Source organism: Ambystoma mexicanum, chromosome 9 (genome assembly GCF_040938575.1).
Source record: "Ambystoma mexicanum isolate Mex_15411 chromosome 9, UKY_AmexF1_1, whole genome shotgun sequence".
Classification (NCBI taxonomy): Eukaryota; Metazoa; Chordata; class Amphibia; order Caudata; family Ambystomatidae; genus Ambystoma; species Ambystoma mexicanum.
The window spans coordinates 938398132-938415183 of NC_090931.1; the positions used below are offsets into that span (position 1 = coordinate 938398132).

The following is a 17052-nucleotide window of genomic DNA, read 5'->3' on the forward strand; positions in this document are numbered from 1 at the left end:
GGACGAGGTTCGGTCACAGGGCAGAGAGGTCCTAAGTGGGAGGAAAGGAGGGTGTGTTCAGACCAGGAGAGCAGGGTAGAGAGAAAAAGATTGGTATGGCTGAAGGCATTGAGGGTGTGCCCTGCTGAGTGGGTAGAGCCAGAAGGGAGAATAGAGAGGGCGAGAGAGGTGCAGAGGTCACGGAAGAGAGCGGAGTGCGTGATTGAAGAATCTAGGTGGATGTTGAAGTGACCCAGAAGGAGGAGGTGGAAGTCAGGAGAGAGCAGGAGAAATCGGCCCATTCTGAAAGAAAGGAGAATATAGGGTGAATGGGCCTGTAGGTGGTGGCAACGGTCAAAGAAGAAGTGGGAGAGAGGCCAAGCTTTCAGACCAGGCTTTCAAAGGAGGAGTAGGGCTCGGAGGGTATGAGGGAAAAAGGGACCCACTCAGAAAAGATCAGGGCTACTCCACCGCCAGCACGGTTGGGGTGAGGCTTTGAGATGATCTTGAAGTCATCAGGGAGAAGGGAGTCAAAAGCAGTGACTCAGCTGGCATTGAACCACATCTCGTGAGAGTGAGGCAGTCGAGATCAAAGTCTTCGAGGAGGAGGGAAATGTCAGAGGAATGTTTGACAGCGGAGAAAGCATTACGTGTGGCTAAGTGAAGCTGGTCACCACCCTTAACGGTTTTCCGGGAGGGGTACAGGTGGGTGGTAAATCCATCGGGGGTGGTGAAGGAGGTGCTGAGAGAGAGGAAGGAGTGACAGCAGGAGCAGGAAGGAAGTTGATGAGAGATGGCAGGTGCCGGTCAAAAAGGATGAGATTGGGTTGAAGACCGAGAGCCATGATAGTGCCATTGTGATAAACATTAATGATGCACCTGAAGCATAAGAAGCCAGCCAAGAGAACTTCCCATCTAGTGCCACCATTAATGGGTGAGGAAGAGGATGGGGAGCGCGTGGAAATCAGATGTGGAGTACATTGGTCTGGAGAGGAGACAGAAAAAAGGATATCAGTGACAATCTGTCTGGAAGTTGCGCTGCCATCGGGGTCTGCGATAGGTTATCCAGGATTACAAGAAAGGAGATCTTTTTTGAACTTTTTCCTTCCAGACTTAGTGAGCGAGGGAGGACAGGTGATAAAATAGCAGTTAGAGTAGATAGAAGAGATGGAAAGAGCCATAGAGGAAGGTAGAGAAGGGAGTGAGGGACAGGAGTAGATACAGCACAGACCCAAGACAACTGACCAGGCGTTTAGCCGCCGGGGTTAGTGGGTAATTTAAAAAGCACGCCTAGATTTGACTTTGCAAAAACCACTAGAACAGCACAAAATGGAGGATGTGAAAATTTGAAAAGCACACCTAGCTTTGACTTTGCCAAAAAACACTAGAATAGTACAAAATGGAGGATGCACCTATTTAAAAAACACACCTAACTTTGACTTTGCCAGAAGCTCCAGTGCAGCATAAGAAGGTTAGGCACAAGTATGCAGCAGAAACAGGTGAAAAAAGAGATGTACAGTAGGTAACCATTGCAAGTTGGGGCAAGACACAGTTAGCAGTGAGGCTGTGAGCCAAGAGAGGCATGGGTCAGTAGGCAGCCAGGTGATCCGGAGTGCTTACCGTGGCAGGGTGGTGGCCCATTGTTCATGGTCTTGTATACAGGAAACTAGTTGGTGTATTCTGTGAGCAGTGAGGAATGGGTGGAGCGAAGGAGCGGGGCATGGCAGTGGGCCAGCTTTCGTCTGCTGTCTCACTGATTGGCTATTGATTGATTGGCTATTGATTGCAGAGCAAGACAATCCTGCGGCAGCCCCAGATGGATGTTATAGAGTCACTTCGGTGTATGGGATTACTGCAATAGTCTCAGCCATATTGAAGAGAGAGGGTCACAAGCATGAGAAACAGCCCCACTGGCAAAAAGCAGGTAAAAAGCAGCGCCGACTCGCATATGGTGTTTAACGCACACACGTAGATATTGAAAGCCCAGATGTGCAATTAGGGACACATGTGCACTCATGGCCAGGAGCGCATGTAAACGTTATTTATAAAGCACAGCAGAGCCCTGGGCTTACTTGGCGGTGCAGGGGAGTCCGAAGGAGGATGCTGCCTTGTGGTCCGGTGAAGGAGAAGGGCAAGCACAGGCAAGCAGGCGGCCTAGCAGCAAAACAGACACACGTGAATCAGGTGCAGGTCATCACACAGGACGCCGAATCAGGGGGGGTTGGAGGTGCCTCAAACGTCTTTCGGAGGTTGTGTTCCTTCAGGTCACTCTCAACAGGATCTTTCAAGCTGCCTATTTTGCTGCTTTTACTGGCCTTGTCACCAGACTCTTCTTCTGCACCCAGGCGGCCTAGCAGCAGACAGATGTCGATAAGACAGGTGCAGAAAATGTCCTTCAGGACTCTCCAGGGCCGCCTCAGAATACAGGTAGGTATACTTTCCACTCCTGCAAGGCCTCAAGGGAGGTGAAAGAGTGCTGTGAGCGTGATGTCCAACTGTACACAGTACATTTGGGCCCCATGCATTGATCTAGCTTCTGCTGATGGCGTTGTCCCTTAACCATGATGAATATTTTGCTAATGTTACACAGCCAGCCTCTTTTAACAGACACACACCATCCATTGAGACAAAAACCTCATTAAGATTACAATAATCTATACATAGTCTGTAATGAGGATGATATCCATCTGTGGTTTGACTTCTTCTGAACAGGCCATGCTGGGATTGTGAATCTGCATGGGTCCTACAAGCCCAAACCCCATAAGTCTAGTCATCACTTTGTTAATTGAGGACACACTGGGCTTCATTACGGGTCTAGCAGTAACCCTGCCGGTGCTACTGGCAGGTTGCCACCAGACCCGTAATATTTTACTGGCGCCTGACTTCCCGGTGCCACCGGCTCATTACGAGTGCAGCGGCCTGGAAAGTTAGGCGCTGGCAAATTGGAATTCCCAGAGTCCTATGGGACTCTACAGGAGTATGGACACGGAAGCACCGGCACTGTTGCTAACAGTCCTGGTGCGTCCGTGACTGGTCTGCCTACCATGGCCGCTGCGCCCAGCAGGATCAGACTTGTCGGGCACAGTGGCTATGGCAGGCAGACTCAGAGTCTTCCTGTCCTTAAACAAGGATGCCGGTGAGCTTACCGGCACCCTTTTTTCCGGACCGGCGAACTTTTAATGAGACCGACTACTTTTGGGATGGGAAATAGCTTCACATTCTTGATGTTACGCAGAATCTTTATGTTACCTATCTATCCATCTTCCCCACATCAGTCAAATTTGTCTTTTGCAAAAATATTAGCCAATTGTTCAATCTCATCACCTCACCTGAGCGCTGCAGGCTGGCATGTATTCACAAGATTTAATTTGTGCTTGTGCAGTGCAGGTACTTTGTGAATGGGCTGTTCCTGAGAGCCAATGGGCACCTGCCACAATTCTTGATATATGATATGCAACAATAAGTGCCATTCACTCACCAATGGGACACGCCATATATTGGCAGACCCCCAGAGGTTACAGAAGCCAGACCCTCACACTCATTTCCTATAGAGACAGGAAAAACCTTTTCTTCCAAAGAAAACATCAGGCATTTCAGCCCTTGAAGGTATATACTAAGACTTGAGGGCACATCATGTTGGGTAGTTGTAGTCATTCATACTGCAGACTCTGTATTGAATAGAAAATCAATTACTTCAACATGAGCCCTCACTTCATCCTGGACAATCAGCCTCCACTGCACACCACATTTAATATCAGAAATGTTTCAAATAGTGTGTAATTCTATGATATCTGTAAGGTGCAGAGCTTGCAGTTTTTCCTGTCCCAATGATCCACATGCAAATCATCAACCTCATCTGACACTTTCCCCAAAGCTGCATTAAATGGGTTTACTGGGGTAATGACCTGCCTCATCAATTTGCTTGACGTTTTCTGTTCCTTTTGCACATTAGCTACTGCTACCCATATATTTTTCTCCAATTACAGGAACACTCCATTACTTTCCTGATATATGAACCTTTCTATCTTGGCATCCCAAAATTGGCCTACATTTCCATCATCTAGCTTCTTCTCCAGCTCTTGTCCTCAGCCAGATGCTGCTGGAAACTTTCTGCCCTGATTCTGCCTTCCAACCTGCCAACTTCTGCGGGGAACTCAAGACTCTCTCTGGGATTCGATATTCCTCTCAGGAGTCTCAATTCCCCTAATTATCTGATTATTGGTTGAGGGCACTGATGGGTTCATATTGTCATGGCTTCTATTAGGGTGTGATGGGAACGGCACAATTCTATAAGGATCTGTGTAATGTGGTGCCATCTTGGAAGACACTGGATTGAGTTGTGTGGTTCTGCAGCATTTTGCAGTCTTCCTATCCTAGAGGTCTGTTGTTCCTGCCAAGGGTACCCTTTGTTCCTGTGGTTGAATGACAGGTTGTGTTACCCAAGGAAGAAGTTAAGCACATCTCTTACGGACCCCAGAGCATGTTTGAGATCCTGTGGTCCAAGCGTGAGGCATACACATATTGTCTCACCCGTAGGTGGGCTTGTAAAGACTGGAGAGGGGTACCTGTACTTCTGCCTTCTATATAGCAGAGCATAGGCACAGAGCACCCCAGTCAAGGTTCTCTACAGGGTAGCAATGGACTAGCAACCAAGGCTTAAGCTCTCAGGAGGTGATGCAGGCTGGTTCTCAAGCACAGTGTAGTCCCCAATCCCCCACAAAGGAATGTCCACACACTATGTTATGTGATGACTCAGTTCTATATATATATAAATTAGATTCAAGATATTTAAATCAATTAATAACACACTTTGTACTCTGGTAATTCTAATATGGCAAATACTACAATGTCTATGTGGTACCACTCGTAGCTATTGACTCCTTTAAAATGCATCAACTACTGACAGTTATAATGGCATACAAATCATATAACACATCTGTATCAGCATAGATCATGGGAAGGAAGGCAGGTTAGATAAACAATGGCAGAATGGTTCTCTAGCTACTAAGTCACAGTTCTGAGTGAGAATCCCCCCACCTGGGCAACCTGTAATAAAGAGTATTAACTAGCCCAGACCATTAATGTTGAAATAGTCTTGTTTCCTGGTTAAAATGTTCAGCTACCCCAAAGTACCTGAGTTAGAAGTGTTTCTTTGACGGCTCGCCGACGGATCCCTCCAGAGTGGACTCCCTTTAAAGCAGGAGCCACAGAGTGTCGAGATTCCTCGAATAAAGATGAACACAGATGGCAGCTTTGACCTTCGCAGGGCTTTTTGACGATCGATCGTGGAAATCCTGTGAAGATGAGGCATGTGTTTCACCTCGGTGCAAAGAGTTTGGTGCCGCAAAGAAGACTTGGTGATGAACGAAGGCCCAGCAGTGGGTGTCTGGATAGCTTCAGCGATCGTGATTCGACCACGGGCTGGACTTCGGATCTTCACTCTTCAGCATCTTCGTGGACTTCGGGTGGTGGGAAACCCACTGGCGGACTTTCCTCGGTCGTCGACGACCTCCACTTTCTCCGGTGGGACAAAGCAGTCGATGATGATGGCAAGGGAGCCCTTCGTTCAATGTTCTTAGGCAAGGTGGAGCATTGCGGATTTGCTCGTCGAGCAGCACAGCGTCAAGCTGTCCCCACTTCTGGGCAACACGACTCGACTGGCTTCCAGCGGGTACGGAAATCCTCCAAACCCCAGTCGACGGCAGTGAACTTTGACTGCCTCAATGTCTTGGTATTTTACTTCAAGATTTCTCGGTGAACCCCTTCTTCGGTCAACAGCCTTTCGGTACTGGCTTCCAGGGTACCTCGATGAAGATCAGCTTCGGCATGATGTTCCCTCCTAGCTCGGGGAGAGGTCTCCTAGCCCGGTCCTCTTTCAGATCAGCCCTTGACAGACTCGACAGCTTTTAGATTTCGTCAAAGGAAAGCAGCAGCAATTCTTCTTCTTCCAGCTGGGCTTCAAGGATAAGCATCTTCAACTTTCAACTTCAGCTTCTGAACAAATTGGCATGTGAGAGGTCCCCAGATATACAAATCTGTCCCTCATTAACTCTGCTGAGCCAAGCTCAGTCAGCCAATCAGACAGAAGTGCATTCATGCAGGCAGGCAGCCAATCAGGCTCACAGACATTCAGGCTATTCACTACCACTCAGACACCCATAACAAGGAATGTGGATTGGGGCAAACACCCAGCCTTTCAGCACACCACACTGATTTCATGTCAGTTTCAGGCAGGGCTGTCTCATTCTTTGTGTCACACACATAAAACAGACACCTATAACATAGAATGCATATTGGTCACACACTCTATTCACACAGGTCCCACCCCAAGGGTGTGCCCACAACATACAGTCACTGGAAAGGCTCCAGCCAGTCTGGACTGGACTTCCCCACAATACCATATATTGTTCTTCCACCCAACAGCCAGTCAGGGGAAGGGGCAGAGTCAGGACTTCCCAGGACTTTGGTAAAACAAGGTAACAGGCAATAGAAACCAAGAGGCCCCCGGGGTCATCTTGCCTTCTATAAGGAATCCACTGATTAGAACGTACACTAGGGGTACAGGGTTGTACCCCCACCCCTGGGTGACATACGGGTATCACAAGGGTCTCTGTTCACCATGACCAAAAAGAGGAAGAGCTGCACATCACAGAACACAGATGATAAGGGAGTACAGGACAAGCAAATGAAGGCATCACAGGGCTGCTGGGAGATGTAATGTTCTGTGGCAAATACCGTCTGAATACCACAACATAGGCTCAGGAAGTGAATTGAGCACACTCTCTCTGTGTGGGAGACCAGGCGCCTGTGCGAGCCCGCCCCAATCATCTGCTGGTGCAACAGCCAGTAGTGGCCCAGTCAAACCCATCCTCTGTGTCTCGTTCCCACCATACCATACAGAAGCGTGGAGAGCTCCTCCAACCCAGTGCACCTCCTGCTTTCTACTAACTTATTGTGATAGTTCCTCTCATTCTTCTCCAATAGTCATCTGCTCTATGTATGAATGTGTGCCATCTATTCCTACCACCTCCTGCTGAATATCCTTTATCCTTTGTATTCACCATTTGGCCCCTCACATCTAACAGCATCTTCAAATATACTTGTAACATTCAATCCTTATTGATGCAAAGCAACAATCCCCACTGGGGGTACTCAGGTAAAAGGACATGGGGTTTCCCAGGGTCCCCAAAAACTCTGTTAAAGTCTGTGAAACATAGCCATAATTCAATACCTATCAATGAAATGTACCTGCAAACTATCAAAACACCACTTGGTAACCTGAGATCCTGCACTCTGCCCCTTTACTTCAGGAATATATATGTTTGTCAAGTTTTCATGTTTCAGGTCTGTAAAACATATTATACAGTTGCTTTGGTAACACTGCTGCTGTAACACTGCCCTCAGCTTTTTCGGCTGTAGTAAATCTTGAACTCCACCCACCCAGGGCACCTGATATTGCAACCCCCATACCAGTGGCTGGGGTCTCATCAGGCGCGGTGTCTTGCCACATTTTGGGGCCAAGCTCACAGGAAGAGTGCTTGTGCATGGAGGCATCAGGGTGTAGGAATGATAGGGGATTTTATCACCTGATATGTCCACTAGTGAACTTTGATCTGGGAATTCCATGCAAGGCTGAGGATCCCCCCACACACACAAAACCAATGCTATGTGCTTCTAATGTATCCAGATACCTTTGTACCCTCTGTGTGTCTTCTTCGATCTGATACTTACAGCACTCTAAGCCCCCATTCAGGACACATAAATAATATAGCCAATGATCATCTTGCTCCTTTAAATCCCTCTTCTTTCATGTGCACAACTCCACCTCTTAAGCAAAGCTGGAGCAACACGCCCGTTACTAATAGTCCGCTTATCCACATTCTGACACCAGTCCTCTGGTTCCCAGATTACCTGTCCACCCAATTGCATCGAACCCGGGGCATCCTTGCAGCCACGTCTGGCTGGTAAAGAGGAGGTGTCTCAGGGAGGCTGTACGGTTTAAAGGACCCTGCCCTGTGGACACTGTTCCACTTTGAGACTTCTCCATGACCTGAGAAATGCTCTGCAAATGATACTACATAGTCCCTTCAAGCCTAACTTCTACTTTTTTATCAGATGCCTCCACCTAAATCTTCTTCAAGCACCTCTACTTTATCTTTCATTCATCGTATCTCTTCCCCTAACTTCCTCACTTGTATCGATATGTGTTGGTAAGCTTAATGCAAGGACATCAGTATTATTCCTTCTCCAAACTTACTTCATCGATGTCTGCAAAAACATGTGCATGGATCATTTTAACCTTTGTACAAAGTGGTTAATATTTTTGGCTCGCAATACTCACCTGTTTTAGTGATCAATTTTCTGGTAATCCCCCTCCCTTCTATTCTTTTTCACTGGATGATACAGCAGTGGCAGGGACTCAGATGTTTGCATGTCCCTTTCTATGCCCTGAAGTGGAGCCAATGTCCCCTCAATAATGTTCACCACAAAGGCCAGTCCCACCTCCCTTGGGCACACAAGATAGGGTCGTACTTATCTCTTTACACACTTACCTCTCCCTCACAAGGGCAGGACACTTGGCACACCGTGCCACAACAGGTTCTGTCAATCACAGCCAGACTACAGGAACAAGCATCCCTGGAGACAACAGGCTACCCATACTTGCTCTGTGGAACTCCTCCTGGCTTGAGGTGCTCCCTCACAACTTTGATTTTTCTTTTCGAGAGAGGGTATTGCGCCCCTCATCCCTGCTCTACTGCATCTCTCATGACACTACCTGTCCCGAGGGACAGCTATACTAGTCTCCCAAGTATCGCAAATGATGTCAGGCCCTGAATAAGCACAGCGCCTGTGTTATTACAATAAATAAAGGACAATGTGACATGTGTGTAGCCCAGATGCAATGCAATCGAACTGTAACCAGAAGATAATACTTATCCTCTTGATCGAAAAGTAGAACGTTGTAATATCACATGTTTATTTGAATTGTGATTACAATATACAAATGAAAATGTAATAATATTGCAAGATTACAGTAAGTCAAATTAACTGCATATTTTGCCTCTGGTACGTCTCTTATTTATAATGTTTATAACTTTGAAAGGGGATTCTGAAACACTAAAATAAGTAAATGCTCATATATCACCTCTAGTATATGTTTTACTTACATTGTACATAGTCTTGCCAGGTGAGTTAAGTTATTACTGAGACCGGTTTGAAGTATTAGCGTTAAGCATGAAATACATGTGAATTGACATTAATCAATTAACATTTTGTGCACATGTATCTCCGAATAGGAAACTTTATCCAATCATAAAAATTGCCTGGGATTTTGCATATCCTCGCTGCACCCCGACAGCCCCCCCAAGGTATCCAGTCATTAATTTGCAATGGAAAAAGTAGTTGTTACAAGATAAGGGGATTGGAAAGAGGGTTATGGAAGGGCGGTGTAGCAGGGGACATTCTATGTTCGTGAAGGGGTGAAGATCCACTGAGTTGGACCATAGATCAGGATTGTAGAAGGGAGGTATACTCTAAAGGGTCTGAGGCAGTTTTGAAGAGCAGTAGCTAGTTGTTAGTATTCAGTGTATGATGGGCTCAAGGTGTGGCCATGCATCCTAGTTCAATCATTGACGGAGGATCGGCATTTTACATTTTTCATGGGGCACACTCTGCAATAGTAATTCTAGAAATGCCACACATAGGTGCCAGGGGAGGACCAGGTAAGGATAGACTGTCCTAAAGCTAAATGTAGCTGCAGAACAAACGGGTAGAAAGGGTTGCATTGGATGGAATGATTCTTTTAAGGATCATTTGCAAGTCTAGCCCTCCTACATGAGAGAAGCTGCCATGATCAAAATATGCCATTGATCCTGTCTCGAGCAACTGACTTGCGCAAGTGAGGTAAAGGTCAGCGTCATTCCCAAGTTTCAAGATAAAGCAAAATCCCACTTCTGACAACAAATGTTAGTGCAAGTCACCACAGCCCAGCCAACCCACACTGGTTCATTGGATCTGAGTGATGGGTGACCTCTTGCTCCAGCCAGCGCTCTCTTCTGAGTCTCACATTGTATTTATGGGAATTATAAAGCATGAACCTCGCTGGGATGCAACAGAGTGCGCTACATAGGGCACACACGCAGAGGATTACAAGTAAGGGTAGCAGAGGAGCAGGGGTGGATCGCGTGTCAGGGAAAAGAGCGAGCTCCAGAAAGGGAGAATTAGTGTTCAGTAGAGCGATCAGCGATTTGTGAGGTGTTCTTTGAAGAAAAGGGTTGTCCGGGCCTTCCTGATATGTAGGATAGAGTAGTAGAGTCCTATCTGCATTGGTAACTTGTTCTAGAGACAGGGTGCATAGAAGAAAAAGTCCTGTTGACTGTTTTGGTCCCTATTTATAATGCGCACTATACAGCTACAATTGTGTTTCAAGGCACATCAAGACAAAGGGGGTGGGAATAGGGATGAGGAAGAGGGTATAAAATAAAAACAAAAACGTTCTTAAAGAAGTTGAACCATTTGGAAAGTGCAAGTGCTATAGTATGAGGACAGGGAGAGGGGGGAGGAGGGGAAGTGAAGGGGCGGGTAGAGGTTAAGAAAACAAACAAAACATTCTGACTAGGTCGGGAGACGATTTGGATTGTGCAAGTGCTGAACATGATAAAAGGAGGGGAGGAAGGGAGGTGAAGGAGGGGAGGAGGTTAGAAGTACATTAAATACAAAACAAGTTATCAAAGTGCAGGAACAAGTGGGTAAACTGCATTAAGGGGAGAGCAGATATGCAATTGTAACAAGCAGGTATGAGTGACTGCAGCCTGTAAAAGCCTTGTCCCAGGGAATGAGGGGCTACATCAGGCATACAGGGAAGCAAATGAAACTAAGAAAACGACATTGGAGTGGACAGTAAGTGCAGCAAAGGAATGTCTCACCTCAGGCACAGGGGGCTACATCAGGTATGTAAGGTACAAGAAGGTACATAGCAACTTTAAAAAACCAGACAATCAAATGTGAAAGGTCAGTATGCATTAGTGCAGCTCTAAAAGACTCACCTCATGGCCTGAGGGGCTACATTAGGCATGCAGACGAAGGTCAGAGGAAGGGTTCAAGTCAGTGAGTTGCAGTAGGGTAATGAAGATTCCGCTCATGGAAGAAGAGAGAAGGGGGTCGACAGCAGGGTGCACAGGCAGCGCAAGTCCACTGCAGAATAGCATTTGTGGATTAGACTAAGTAGATTGTGGGAGCTAGCAAATCTCCACAGATGAGAGCGAAGGAAGGGAGGGAGTGTAAATGTCAGCGCAGGTCTGATGACTTGCCCTGCTCAGATATTCGGGAGGCAGGTAAGGCAGAGGAGAATGCAGCAGTAGAATGCTGCAAAAAGGGGGGGGGGTGCTGCAGTAATCAATGAAAACCAGAGGGAAAGAGAAAGTACTGCAAACGGGCAGGTTGAACAAACAAACACTGGAATTTACGTTGAAGAATTACAGTTGGAGTTATTGGTTTCCAGCTTGAAGATTGAGCAATTTATGGTGATGCTCTGGACTCCAGATATAGTGAGATTCTTGGTGAGGTAGAGTGGTGTTTTCTCTATAGGTGATGCAGTCTGTCTTGAACATGATGCTTTCTTAAAAGGTTAGCCAGTGCAGCTATGTGAGGATTTAATATTATTAGCGCTGTAATAAGGTGTTCTGCAGCACGCTAAATGGATTTCAGAGAGGTCAAGCTGGCATCTGGGGCTCTTGTGAGTGGGAGGATGCCTCTGCTAAGTTGGGAGATGACCAGGGCTTAGACAACTGTACTAAAACCTGGGCCTGGGGTGATAGGCGTGACTTTGTGGAGAAGCACAAGCTAGAACCATACTGATTTTATCATAATTCATCTCTGGATCACCTGTTCCCACCTTGCATTCCCCAAACGTCTACACAACAGAAAGCCCATAAAATGTGTGGCCACCAAGACTGACAGTCAAACTAAAATGGTTTGCATTTCTAGCGGGGCATGAATTTGGCCATCATAGAAAAATACACATTTCTCAGAGGCCTGAATAAAAAGCATCAGCCAATAATGCCCTAGTGCCAGTTGCTGAGCCTTCATTACAACATCGGAGTGGGGGTGTTATCAACTCTCCAGTTTGGCTCATGTTTACTCCACCCTCCGTCCTCCCAAACCTGGCATGATACTCCTAACTTAGAGTAAGAGAACCCTTGGCTGAGCCTTGTCTATAGTATGGACATTTTCAAGCTCCATTGACAGAGCCCCTGTAATACTGCACAACAGGGATAGGAGGGGGGATGTCCTTCTCGATGGACTCAGAGGGAATCCAGGCACACCAACTCACAGTGCCCAGTGTGGGGGATGTGGAGGGGTTGAGGTCTTGGCATTCTTTTTTGCTTTACCCTTTATCCTGCTTCAGGAATACAGGAAACATGGTAAGTGGTATTATGTGGCTAGACTGGTATACATAGAATGTAGGCCAGTCTAGCCACATAATAACACTTAGTTTTATTTACCCTTGATGCACAGTACTGTGTATCATGGGTAAAGTAAACATAATAATTACTATTATGTGGCACGACTGTCCTACATTCATTCCTCCCTTCTTTCACTGTCATTCCTCCTTCTTGTGCTGTCAATCCTCCACCTTGCACAGTCATTCCCCTGTGCACTGTCATTCCTCCCCTTCCACCGTCATTCCTCATTCCTTCCCTCTGCTAAAAATATAATGCAATAAACATTACAAATGACAAAACTATTGTCTTTACAAATGCTTGTTTCACAACAGGGCTGGTTTTCCAATTATTTATTTGATTAATCAATAGCTTCCTATTTTTTAACACATACAAATAAAGAAAGGAAATAGCTGTATTTATTGCCTTGCAAATAGTGTCAATGCTTGTAAAAATCTTGTAAAATCATATCCTAGAATTTGTAGTGGGAAAACCACACCTTGATAAAAAAAAATAGACAAATGCTAAATGCATTACCTTGTAAGAAAGTGTTGTGTGGTTGAATACGTAAAAAAACAAAACAAACGTGTATATTTTATTACAATATTAATTTGAGTTTATTGGAGTCATTCTGCCTCTTTCATTATTTATGTCTGGATCCCAGACTACGAAACATCAAAGGATAGTGCAGCAAAGTAGCTCATTGGAAGTGCACTGACTAAGAAGTCAAAGCGGACAATCACAGAATGTAATTGATGAAGACAAGCATAGACAGAAGCAGCTACACTTTCCTATTTCCCGACACAGATTAGTTTACATTTGGCGGTCAATCCTCTTATCAGGAGAGATAAGTAAATACATTAAACACAGTGCAGCAACAACAGCAGGTACATTAGGGGTTTGCAATATTTCAAGATTCTTCCTTTGTGATGGGCTCCACCGACAGGACACATGGTGCTTCGAGGACACCAACTGAGCAGGAAACTGCTTTCAGCGGCTCTAAGTGATTTCATTCTATTAATGTCCAGATGATTTGTGATAGCCATTAAAAAAGCCGTAATGTGATGGCAAATATTCACTACGAAAGGCATGCTTTGGCGTGTTGCAGAACTTGCATCAAATGTTGGAAGCAATGTGAGCTCTGCAGTGAGAGTGCATTGAGTTACATTCAGTTGGAGCATTATGGATCATTTCTGGAACACAATGCTCACCCACCTTTCATTTGCAATCCTTTGCTATTGCAATGGAGTACTACAAATCAAGGCAGGGACAGAGTTCTCGAGGAGGTTTGGATTTCCCTAAATGGGAAAGATGGCCATCATACATTCAAGCATGTTGCACCCTCTTATGTCACATCAGTAAGAAGTGCAAAATCTATTTCCAGTTCATTCTTTCAATTATAAATGATGTGGCTGCATGTCCAGTGGGCAGGGCCACAGACATTAACACTATTGAAATGATCTTATATATCCTTTAAAAAAAGAAAACAAAATCACTGAAAAAAAAAACTTTGTTAATTACAGTTATGTTTAAAATTCTTAAATAAAACAATACAAAAACAGGTAACGGAACAATATGGTTGCAGTGGAAAAGCATAGAAAACACAGAACTTCACCAGTTGTGGCTCATAAAGCAACCATAACTCGGCCAATGCCATTCTCTGCTATAAACTACACATGACATCATAAAAGGCACCCACAGGCTGACCGCTCCTACAGAGCACCAGGAACGAAAACAGCTACGGACTAACAGTGGTTCTCCAGTACTCCAGGAGGTTTATGTTGAGTTTTACTTTTTTTTATGAGGACCGATACACACCAATGCTAAAATGAAGGTTGTCTTTTCAAGAGGCTATTTTTCATGTGAGTAAGTGCAATGCGTATTGTCATAAGCGGTGCATGGCAGTGTCTGGTTTATGGTTACTGCTACCATAATGTTCCTTAAATTAAAGTTTTGGGGTGAATTGTGAGATACACCAATTTAAGAAACACCCGTGAGCATGTGTTGACTATTATTTTATCGACATTTACACAGTCAGTGTGTGTAGTGGATGTCTGTCATCTAAGCATGCTAAAGCGTATATGAGACTTTGCCGAGGGACGCTTAACATTTTCAAGGTTAGCAACTGAGGGCTATTGAATAGGAGTTATATTTAGCATGCAAGCCAAAACACTGCAATTGGGTTGTGATGACCTGGTTTCTCTCCCAAGAAAAATCATTTGGCCATTCCAACTGTTGGACTTTTGATTCTGAGTTTTCCTGATCTTAGATCCAAGATAAAGCAGAATATCTCAGAATGGGGTTCTCTGTGCTATATCACCAAATGGCTTTAGCTTCACCCAACCAGCGGGCAAACCAAGGGTGATCAGTACCCACAATAATGGGTTCTAGTAGTCCTGACATCTCCGCACATCCTAAGAGCCTCCTCTGCCTTGGGAAACTCCTTATTGTCCCCATGATTGCAGGTGATGTGTTCCAAGCAATCAATCTGGCTTTGTTTGGGATACACAGTAACTGCCATAATGGTTGTCAGTTTGCTGCCAGCGTTTTAGAGGGCTGAGATGATAATTCCCGGGTTTATATTGATTATATCGAGAAAAAAAAGGATAGTCAAGCCAAACCATAAAAAAAAAAGCATCTAATACCAAAGCATCGACAGGCTATCTTTTACATGTAAAAGTGCCTTTCCATCTAAACCAGTCCATCGAAAATATAAATGGACTGGTTTCAATGGAAGTGCACTTTTACATGTAAAAGATAGCATTTCAATTCTATTTTCTGTAACTTTAAAACGTTACATGGAACTGTCCAGTGCTGAAATTTCGGCATGGGCCAGCTCCTTGTAACTTTTTTAAAAAAAATTGTATATTGGGGTGGGGGGTTTCCCGGAAAAAATCCCCCCTAGCCCCACGCCCACCCCCCAACACTAGCCCTAATATAACCCTTAATCTAACCCTACCCTAACCCTAACCCTAATGTAATCCTTAAACTAACCTTAGCCCCAACCCTAACCCCTAACCCTAATGTAACCCTTAATCTAACCCTAGCCCCAACCCTAACCCTAATGTAACCCTTAATCTAGCGGTAGCCCCAACCCTAATCGTAACCCTAAACCTACTGTAACCCTTAATCTAACCCTTGCCCCAACCCTAACCCCTAACCCAACCCAAACCCTAGCCCTAACCCTAACACTAACCCTAACCCTAATGCAACTATTAATCTAACCCTAGACACAAACCCCAACCATAACCCTACCCTACTGTAACCCTTAATCTAACCCTAGCCCAACCCTAACCCCTAACCCTAACCCAAACCCTAGCCCTAACCGTAACCCTAACCCAAACCCTAGCCCTAACTCTAACACTAACCCAAACCCTAACCATTTCGATACTACCATCGAATTATATGCAACGAAATAGCCATTCGATGGAATGGCATTTCATTGCTTATAATTCGATGTTATGGTGTTCGAGGCTATGGTGTTCGATGGATTGACCGGATACCAATTCCCGGGGGTGTGGGGACTGTGGGCATGTGATGCTCTTACCCATAATATAAGTAAGGGTTGGGGTTATTCTTCCTTTGGTAGAGAGTTTAATATCCCTGTCAGCCATTAACCTGTGTTGGGACATTTTCCCCACATAGCTACAAGGATGCTTCAGCTCCTGAGGTTGAGCCTCAGGACACATCCTAGCTTTGCCTGTCTGACCACAGGCATCGCAATATGGTCCACTGGTACCAAATAGTATACAATCTGGTTGCTTGTCTGAATCTCCCTGGTTTGGTTTTCCCTCAACTTTATCTTTCACTCGTACTTAATGGGTTGTTGGCCATGGCTGAGTATTCATTTGGGTAGATCCCTGACTATCTAAATTGAGAGAGTGGACAAGACTTCCATGACTTACAGTTGGCATCTCTGCCCCTAGTCTGTTTTTAGAAGCCATTTTATGCCTGATAACTGTTTGTTTGAATGTTGAGCTCTCCAACATTTGTTTAGCATACCCTTTGTAAGAGAATTTCCAGGTAGTTAGAGTGAGATAATGTTGCTAATGATAATCAGGATCTTGTCCAAACTTCATTAATGTGCTGGCTTTCACATCAGCATAAGAGGTGGTCCTATCTGGATTGAAGATCTGAAAGTCAGTTTGCATGTCCCCTGTTAATAACGGGGCAATGGAATTTCTCCAGTTAACTAACGCCCACCCTGGGCTATCTGCCACATGCTTGAAATGAAAATAGAAGACATACATCTTTTTCCTTCTTGGTATTTTTTGAGAACCATAGTGGATATTTGTGATATGTGGGTGGGTTGAGTCACCACTGATAGTAGCTCCTTCATGTCTTTAATTGGCCTGATACCAACACCTGAAGGAAGTTTTCTAAGATGGTTTTACATGGCCTCTTCTGTTCCGGGATGCCTCACCTCCATCATGTTGAAATGGGAATAAAACAATTGTCTCACTAGTTCATCAACCTGCAATGCACGTATATCCATCTCATAAAATGGTTAAAGGAGGGTCAGCTATATCTTAGTTTGGGTAGTGCAGGTATTATCCCATGTGTTTTTCTTGGGTTCACAAGGGAATCAATTTGGGTGTTATTAACAAGCCAACTTTCAGAGAAGATCAGAGTT

At 45.1% G+C, this 17052-nt stretch overlaps 1 long non-coding RNA gene across 2 annotated transcripts in view; it reads right to left on the reverse strand.

Annotated features, from left to right (window-relative positions):
- The window catches only part of LOC138489761 (uncharacterized), a 142488-nt gene extending 131215 nt beyond the window's left edge, over positions 1-11273 (reverse strand). For both annotated transcript variants that reach the window (XR_011274889.1, XR_011274888.1), the window contains exon 1: positions 11025-11273. This is a non-coding gene — a long non-coding RNA (uncharacterized lncRNA). The remainder of the gene's footprint in view (positions 1-11024) is intronic.
- Positions 11274-17052: the final 5779 nt, after the last annotated feature.